Source organism: Rutidosis leptorrhynchoides, chromosome 8 (assembly GCF_046630445.1).
Source record: "Rutidosis leptorrhynchoides isolate AG116_Rl617_1_P2 chromosome 8, CSIRO_AGI_Rlap_v1, whole genome shotgun sequence".
Lineage (NCBI taxonomy): Eukaryota > Viridiplantae > Streptophyta > Magnoliopsida > Asterales > Asteraceae > Rutidosis > Rutidosis leptorrhynchoides.
In genome coordinates this window covers 365,197,617-365,207,744 of record NC_092340.1, presented here as the reverse complement: position 1 = coordinate 365,207,744, position 10,128 = coordinate 365,197,617, and positions in this window count along the sequence as shown.

The following is a 10,128-nucleotide window of genomic DNA, read 5'->3' as shown; positions in this document are numbered from 1 at the left end:
CAACATACTTCCCAAAAAGCTTCAAGATCCGGGTTGTTTCACTATTCCATGTCTAATGGGTAACCTTGATTGTATGAGGGCATTAGCCGATTTGAGGGCTAGTATCAATTTGATGCCCTATTCGATTTACCTTAAATTAGCCCCTGGGGAACTCAAAACCACACGGATGGCTATTCAACTAGCTGATAGCTCTATAAAATTCCCTCGAGGAATAATAGAGAATATGTTAGTTAAGACCGGGAATCTGATTTTTTCGGCAGACTTTGTGGTTTTAGACATGGAAGTTGATGACAGAATACCAATTATTTTCGGTCGACCATTTTTAAATACTGCTAGATGTGTCATTGATGTTTATGATCAGCAGTTGACCCTTAGAATTGGTGAAGCTAGTGCGACTTTTTCAATTGACAAGTCATTAAAATATTTTGAATCTTTAGATGATACTTGTTATTTTATGCAGAGCATAGACTCGCATTATGAGTTCTTGCAGGAATTTCCCGAATCGGATGAAACAGGTACATACGATTTGGCGAGTGGAGATGAAGAATTTCCTGAAGAAGAAATGGATGTGATGGCTACATTGATGGCAAATGGGTATGAACCAACTGAGGAGGAGTTAGAACAACTGAACAAGGATAGCGAGTACCGGAGTAAGCCCTCAATTGAGGAACCTCCAATTTTGGAGCTTAAGCCGCTCCCTGATCATCTTGAGTACGCTTTCCTTCAGGAGGATTTGAAGCTTCCGGTAATTATTTCCTCACTTCTTTCTAAACATGAAAAAGAATGTCTTGTTTCCTTGTTACAGGCCCACAAACCGGCCATTGCATGGAAAATTCATGATATAAAAGGAATTAGTCCTTCTTATTGCACTCACAAGATCTTAATGGAAGAAAATTCCAAACCAGTGGTGCAACGTAAAAGGAGGCTAAATCCTCATATGCAAGATGTTGTCAAGAAGGAGATCATTAAATTACTAGATGCAGGTCTAATCTACCCAATCTCAGACAGTCCATGGATAAGCCCGGTCCATTGTGTTCCTAAAAAGGGTGGTATAACTGTTACCACCAATGATAAAGACGAGCTAATCACTACACGAACTGTTACGGGGTGGTGAGTTTGTATTGACTATCGTAAGTTAAACGATGCCACTAGAAAAGACCATTTTCCGCTACCATTCATTGATCAAATGTTAGAGAGACTAGCGGGAAATAGCTTTTATTGTTTCCTAGATGGTTTTCGGGGTACTTTCAAATTCCCATCTCCCCTGAGGACCAAGAAAAGACTACCTTCACGTGTCCCTATGGCACCTTTTCATACCGCCGAATGCCCTTTGGTTTATGTAATGCACCCGCAATATTTTAAAGGTGCATGATGGCCATTTTCCATGATATGATTGAAGAATGCATGGAAGTGTTCATGGATGACTTTTCAGTCTTCGATGACACTTTCGATTCATGCCTTCTAAATTTGGAGAAAATGCTAATAAGGTGTGAGAAATCGAACTTAGTGCTAAACTGGGAGAAATGCCACTTTATGGTTAAAGAAGACATTGTCTTGGGGCACAAAATCTCAAGTGTTGGTATTCAGGTAGATCCAGCAAAGGTTGGCGTCATTGCCAACCTTCCACCTCCTTCAAATGTGAAGGGTGTGAGAAGTTTTCTTGGGCATGCCGGGTTTTACAGGCGATTTATTAAGGATTTTTCAAAAATTGCAATGCCATTGAATAAATTTCTAGAAAAAGATGCACCCTTTGTTTTCACAAGTGAATGCACTAAGGCATTCAACATTTTAAAACAAAAACTTGTTAACGCACCAATAATCATAGCTCCAAATTGGTCATTACCATTCGAGCTAATGTGCGATGCATCGGATTTTGCAGTTGGTTCAGTTTTGGACCAACGGGTTGAGAAACGTTTTCAACCCATTTATTATGCAAGCAAGACTTTACAAGGAGCCCAATTGAACTACACAACAACGGAAAAAGAGCTCCTTGCTATCGTCTTTTCTTTTGACAAATTCCAATCATATCTTATCATATCGAAGACAATTGTCTTCACCAATCATTCGACATTGAGATATCTTTTCTCTAAGCCGGATGCCAAATCTCGATTGCTAAGATGGGTCTTGCTCTTACAAGAATTTGATATCGAGATTAATTACAAGAAAGGTGCCAAAAATCTCGCGGCTGACCATCTTTCTAGACTTGAAAATCCCAATCTTGAAGTACTCCATGAATCGAGTATTAAAGATGATTTTCCCGATGAATACCTCATACGAGTAGAGAAGGTGGAAGACCCATGGTATGTTGATTTTGCCAATTACATTGTTGGAGGGTACCTAGAAACCGGTTGGTCACATCAGAAAAGGAAGAAATTCTTTAGTGACCTAAAATACTATTTTAGGAAGACCTTTATCTATATAGGCGATGTGCGGATGGAGTTATTCACAGGTGCATTTCGGGGAAGGAATGCACTCAAATTCTTCTTCATTGTCACCTTGGTCCAACGGGTGGGCACTTTGGTCCCCAAATCACGGGGAGGAAAGTTTACGAGGCCGGTTTCTATTGGCCTACAATATTCAAAGATGCCTACACTATTTGTAAGGCTTGTGATGCGTGCCAACGGGCCGGTCAAATCACTAAACGGGATGAAATGCCTCAACAAAGCATCCAAGTATGCGAGGTGTTCGATGTTTGGGGAATTGACTTTATGGGGCCCTTTCCAAAGTCTCATTCTTATCTCTACATACTTGTTGCCATAGGCTATGTTTCAAAATGGGCGGAGGCAAAACCTCTCCCAACAAATGATGGCCGAGTTGTAGTAACCTTTTTGATGGAACTTTTCTCAAGGTTTGGCACACCAAAAGCCCTTATCAGTGACCGAGGCACCCACTTTTGCAATAAGCAATTAGAAAAGGTGTTAAAAAGATATGGACTGATCCATAAAATTTCGACATCCTATCATCCCCAAACAAGTGGGTAGGTGGAGAATACCAATCGATCTTTAAAACGCATACTTGAAAAAACCGTTGGTGCAAATTCAAAAGAGTGGTCTGTTAAGTTAAACGATGCATTGTGGGCTTTTCGTACGGCCTATAAAACACCTATTGGAACCACTCCTTTCCGAATGGTATACGAAAAAGCATGCCATCTCCCTTTGGAGATTGAACACAAAGCGCATTGGGCACTAAGGGCATGTAATTTGGATTACAAAGAGGCGGGTCGGTTACGTTTGACCCAATTGAATGAATTAGACGAGTTGAGGCTTAAAGCCTATGAAAACTCTCTAATTTATAAAGAAAAGACCAAACAATGGCACGATAAGCGATTGAAAAGCCCAAAGGAATTCATGGAAGGAGATCGTGTCCTTGTTTACAATGCCCGTTTTAAGTTATCACCAGGAAAGCTTAAGTCCCGATGGTCGGGACCATTTGTTGTTAGAAGAGTTTACCCTTATGGTACGATTGAAGTGGTGAACTGGAAGGGCGACATTTTTAAAGTGAATGGACACCGGGTCAAACACTATGTCGATGGTCCCCTGGAAATCGAAGATGAGGTTAGCCTCAACTTCGAAAACAAAGCTTAAATCGAAATGGGGACGAGTTGGGTGAATGAATCGTTAAAGAAAGTTCGCGCGTGTAAATAGTTTGAATTGAGTGTTTTATGATTAGTGTGATTGTTTTTAATGTACAAAATGATCTATGATGGTGATATGAACTTTTGTGTGTTAAAAATGGGAATTTTTATGAGTTTTATTAAAATTTTGAGCCACCAGACCAGTGGGACGCCGTCCAAAATTCCTGAGACGCCGTCCAAATACAAAGAGTTTTCTAAAAAATAGGTCAGTAATCCTTAGTTCATCTGGACGCCGTCCTAAATTTTGGACGCCATCCAGTGCTTAACAATGGGACGCCATCCCGAAATTTGGACGCCGTCCAGATACCTGAGCCAAAAAAAAATAAAACGCGTTTTAAACCCTATCCACCCCATTTTTCAAGCAAAAAACACACTCCTCTCTATTTTTCTCTCTTACAAACGAACCAACTCTCAAAAACCCTAATTTCTTCTTTCAATTTCGTGATTTCTTCCTTCAAATTCGTTCTTGACATGACTTCTAGGGTAATACTACTATCTTTTCACACTTTTCTTTCTTGATTTCTCAATTTATATGCTTGTATGTATGATTATGTGAAATATAAGTGTGGGGTGTTTGATTTTCATGATTCTTACTTAGATTAACATGCTATAGTTGTTTAATTACCCATTATGTCTTGATTTTGCAATAATTACATGTTTAATGGGTGTGGTCATGAACCTAGGGTTTGTAGAAATTAAATCCGAAATTAGGGTTGTTACTTCAAGATATTGGGCTTGTTTGTGATGTTTATGAAGATTGTGAATGCTTAATATGTTGATGGTGTTAATAATGTCAATATGGCCGGGTCATGAATTGAATTTTCTTAAATTTCTAGCATGCTTTGAATTGTAATGGTTTTGTAAAAGATGTATGCTTGAATTTTTACATGTTTAGACCAGTTGAAGTGGATTGATGGTATGACATGCTATAATGTAGTTGTGTTTTGAGAATATAATGGTCATTTTGAACTAAATTGTGCTACTTGTGTTATGCTTTCAACGAAAAATTGTTTTCATCATTAGAATGCAAGTTTACATGTTATGACCTAGATTTACGAACGCAATAGGCTTGAGTCCTAAGTTGATGCCTAATTGTTAATTTTGTGATCCACATTTTTGAAAGTGTATTTGCAAGTTTATGTTGACTTTGGTTGACGTTGATTAAATATTTTGAACATACACCTTTTCTTATGTGAATCACAATGCTTATAAACTTTGAATAGAATGACTAAATTCCCTTGCCACTCGGTTATGTTTTTAGCTAACACTAATACAACGGTTTCTATGTTCTTTTGGTTTGGTGTTATTGTGTTTTGCAGGGACAATCTAGCCGAGGTGGACAACCAAAAAGGGGCAGAACATCAAGAACATTCCACCACCACCACAACAACATTATACATCATCTTCCGAAGAAGAAGAGGAGGAACTAAATGATCCTCAAGTTTGGTTAAGACAAATTCAGAACGACGAAGATTACGCAGAGACATTTAATAGGATAAACAGTATGCCAATAAATGCCATTCCCTACGATAGGATCATTTCCTACACATGGGAGCACATTTTTAGCATCCGCGAACAAATTTATCCGGTGTTATTAAAGGAATTTTACTCAACTTTAAGGTTTAATAACGTTCGTGATCCTTTGTCAAATGAATTTCTTCGGTTTTGACTAGGGGGTGTAGATAGAGTTAAGCAGAGTTGGGTTATGTAGAGTGTTGGGCATTTTCGAGGAGCTTAACGACAACCAATTGAGAATTTACTTGACAACTTCCGATTACCATGGTAGAGTTCCCTTTAATGAGATAGGTTTTTGGCGAAGAATTTGTGGGTCGAATGCATCTAGGCCTTTTAAATCAAGCAGACACCAGTATAATGAAATTGAAAGCCCTGATGATAGACTTCTTCATCGACTTATCGCATGCACTTTAAATGCGAGAGTCGAGGGAAATGAAAAGGTTAAATCGTTTGATCTATGGATAATGGATCAAATCAAACGGGGTTGCTATACTGCTATTCCGGGGATGATAGGCAACTATTTTCTAGCCATCGCTACTGAGACACGGAGAGAAAAGCTGCTTCTTGGGGGCCACTATATCACGAGGATTGCTCGTCACTTTAACATAGATTTCAGCCGATTGATGGAGTGTGATCACGCCATGAAAGCTATAAAGAAAGTTTCTTATGTAAATGCTGAGATTCTTATGTACGACGGAAATAGGCGTTTAGTGCCTTTTTATCGCAGGTGGAGCAAGTGGTAGTGGAGCAAATGTTCAACAGGAACAAGAAGAAGAAGAAGCGTAAATAGAAGCTCAAACTAATGTTCATAATCAAGGTCCTTGGAATCCGTCCCAATCTAGTTGGGATAATTTGGCTAATAGTGTGAATAACATGAGGTTGAGTCCGAATGAACAGAGGACTCATAACGATCGTATGGGGAGACTCAGCAGAGAATGGAGCAACGCCAGATTGCTCAAGTACATAATCAGGGGTGGAACAGTTATGGTATTGATTGGAATAACCATAACACCGAGTTATTTTATTCCAACCCCGATCAGTACTATGGGACAACACGTATGACACCCACATACTACACTGATCCTCAAAACCCACCTCCTCATTATCCAATTTATGATTCTAACACTGCATTGCAGGATGCCAGGAACAGGTTTGAGCAGCAATACCCGCAGGGACACCCAAGCAGAGATGGCTCAGGAAATTACTTTTGGTCGTACGACAACTGAAGGCCTGCGAGCCTATGATCATTTTGTGTTAACATTTTCAAACAATTTATTTATTTCTTGTGGTGTGTATTAAAAAAATGTTTGGTTTGTATTTTTAAACTAATTTGATAAAGGGTGTGGATGAAAAAAATACCGTTATTTTTAGTATTATTTGTTTGGTTTGTTATTTTGTGCAGCGTGATTGAACTTCAAAGACTGGCATTAAGTTCAGCAACATTTGATATTATGATGTGTGTATGATGATGATCGCGGAATGGATGATGCTCTTATGCTGGCAGTAAGTTCAGCGGCATCCGTCTACCATGTTCCACGATTTACAGGTTCAAAAATTTGGAAATTTCTTGAACCACCCTATCACTTTGCCCTCTAATTTAATCCTTTTTCTGATTTCATGCAATGAGGGCCTTGCATGATCTCAAGTATGGGGTGGGAGAATAGAAATTTATCGGGAATTCGTTTTACAAAAATTAAGGCGTTTATGATTTAAATTTTAAAATTTTAAGGTAGCCTTAAAAACGAAAATTGTCCAAAAACCATGTTACATACATTGTGTTCTAAAAACTATTAAAAGGAATGTTGAGTTATGTTTTAAATTATTTATAGTCTTTGAAGTTGCATTATCATTCAATTATTTGAATGAAAATCCTACTAGTTTAGTAAAGCTAACTTGTAGGTCACTTGTACCAAAATGAGTATAAACCGTGAGAGAGCGGTGATTGCATAGCGTGGTCGGAAACCGAATCACGCGCCAGATCGAAAACTTAAACAGGATGATCCTCATTGTTTCTCCTAACAAGGACAATGTTGCATCTGACCACTTTATTATTACCCATAGGATGTATCTATTCCATCCTCAAGGAAGTAAAGTCTTCCGAATGACACACTTGCTGATTCAATTCAGAAGATGTTGTCCAGACCAGTTGTAGGATGACGAAAAATCTTGAAAAGTCATTACTAACATCGACTGGAAATCTACCAGGCCTCAATGTCAAACAGGGAAACTAGTAGTCAAAGTTTGTCTCAATGAGGGAGATTTACTAGTAAACCGGGGGGGGGGGGGGGGGGGTGGCACCATGTATACACAAAATGTTAGTGATTTATCAGATCCCCGGATGGATAATCTCTGTAAAGATTAATCAACTTTTAAGTCTGATGATCCTCAATCTATATGATTGATAAAACGGATTAGATGATTACCTCATAATTATCAATGATATCCGGACGTAATGTGTATCCTCCTAAACGCATTATTTTCTTACCAACATCTAGCGATGTTAGGTACTGTGGGAGGGATTTGCTTGACCAATAGCGGGAAACCTACACTCATTTTCAAAATTCAGAAAATTCGACAAAATCGGAAAACGTGCCTAGTGTAAAAACTAGCACTACATTTTCAAAAACATTTCATAAGGTCCTGATTTCCGTAGGATCAAATTTTTCGGATACTTAGCTCTAATCTCCCAAAAATGTGTGCGTGTGTTCTCATTGTGTATATAGCGTGAGTGTGATTCCAATATAGGTGTGTTCTACTTAAAGAGTGTGTTTCATATAGCGTGAGTTGCGTTTCAAATAAACGTGTGTATTTCGTGTGCTTCACATGATTTGTGTGATGTGTGTACTCTATATTGTGTAAGTGTGTTTGATATTGTTCTACTTTGTAAGAAAGAATTGCTTGAGGACAAGCAAGGTTTAAGTGTGGGGTGTTTTGATATTGCTAAATTACATTATATATATCTCTCGCAATATCGTGTGAAATACTCTCGAATCAAGGATAGTTAAGGAGGTTTCTACAAGTAATGCACAAAGATATGCAAATTGTATTGAAAAGTGGTTTATAAAGGGTTTTGATGATTTATGACCATTATATGAGTTGTGATATCATAATGGTTGATCCCAACACAAGTTATGGTCAAATTAGCGCTCTAAAATGGTAAAACAAGGCTTCAGATATGTTGGACGCCATTCAAAATGATTGGGACTCCGTCCAAATTAAGGGAGAACATAAAAAAACGAGACAGTGAACATTAGTTGATCTGGACGCCGTCCCACTCTTCACACTTGGACGCCGTCCAAGAAATGGGACGACGTCCAAGTCCTTTAGTACTGGACGCCATCCAGAATCAGAGACACCGTCCAGTGGTAGGGTTCAGCCTACTTTTGAATTTTTGGGCCACTTTAACCACTTTAAAAATGAATGATTAAGAGACCAGTTTATATACACGATCAAATCAGTTTTGGAGACGAATTTAGGAGCAATTTTGGAGAACTTCAAGCTCTTAGAAGAGGTCTAACAATCAAGAATCAAGATTTAATTCCTTCTCAATCCAAGATTCATTCTTCTAGTAGGTTGTTTTCTTGTTCTCAAACAATGAATTCTACTTATCATTTGATTGCTGTTTTGTTTGTTAAAATGATTGTTGGCTAATTTCATAATGTTTGTCTAGATTAATAACCAAAGTATTGGATGTAAACTTATTGATTGTATGTATTATGTGTGATAGTTTTAAGCTTGAATCAAGAACATGCTTATTGAAGTTAAAATTATTTGTATCTAGTTAATTGATATGTTGTTGATAAAGAGAACTCTTGTTGATTTATCATATTGATTTACAATCAACTTGTCTTAGATTGATTGTTTACTAAACCGGACCAAGGGGGTAAATTAGATTCAAATAATTAGACGATATAGGGATGAATTGTATGCAACGAACGTTTGTACAATTGTTGATAACTATGAACATAGAAGTCAAGTTTCAAGCCTTACAACTAGCTAATTTATCCGATTACAAATACAAGAACTATAGTGAAAAGGGAACCCTTGATCTTGTAATTGTGTTTGCATATTTACTAAAGAGAACTCTTGGTGAATCTAATAGGTAACTTACACACATAATCATTCAATCGGGCCTTAATATCAAAACTTACATCCAATACCGAGGGTAAAAGATCTGGATGAACATTTCGTCTCTTTAATTTAAATCAAACTATCTTTACTTGCTTTATTTACAATTGTTTAAAACCAAAAATACCAAAAACAGTTCATTTACTTATTAAACTAGAAATCCTCTTGATTCGCCCATCGTTAAAGGGCAAAACCAAAATATTTTGTACCTTTCAATTTCATTAACTTAGTTAATCATAATATATTTTCTAATTGTAGTTTGATACGTAAAATTGTCCTTGGAATGATACAAGGACTAAACCATTATCTACACTACTACATGATCAGGTACACTGCCCGTAGTTGTGTAATAGTTCTAATAACCGGTATTTTTCCTAATATAAAGCATATGACACGTTCTTCACTTCATCCTCCACTTTTGACATGGGGCATGTCCTCCACCTTCGCCATGGGGCATGTCCACCACCATCTATATGGGGCATGTCCTCCACCTTCGGCATGAGGCATGTCCTGAACCATCGACAAGGGACATGTCCTCCACCATTCATATGAGACATTTCCTCCACCATCGACACGTGGCATGTCCACCACCTTCGACATTGGGCATGTCCTCCAACTCTGACATGGGGCATGTCCTTAACCTCCAACATGGGAGGTGGAAGACAAGTCTTCCGCCTCCAACAAGTCTTCTGCCTCCAACAAGGAACATGTCCACCACCATCAACATGGGGCATGTTCTTCTTCATTGACATGGGGTATGTCTTCCACCTCCCACATAAGGCATGTGCTCTACCTCCGTCATGGTACTTGTCCTCTACTTCCGACATGGGGTAAGTCCTTCACAATCGACA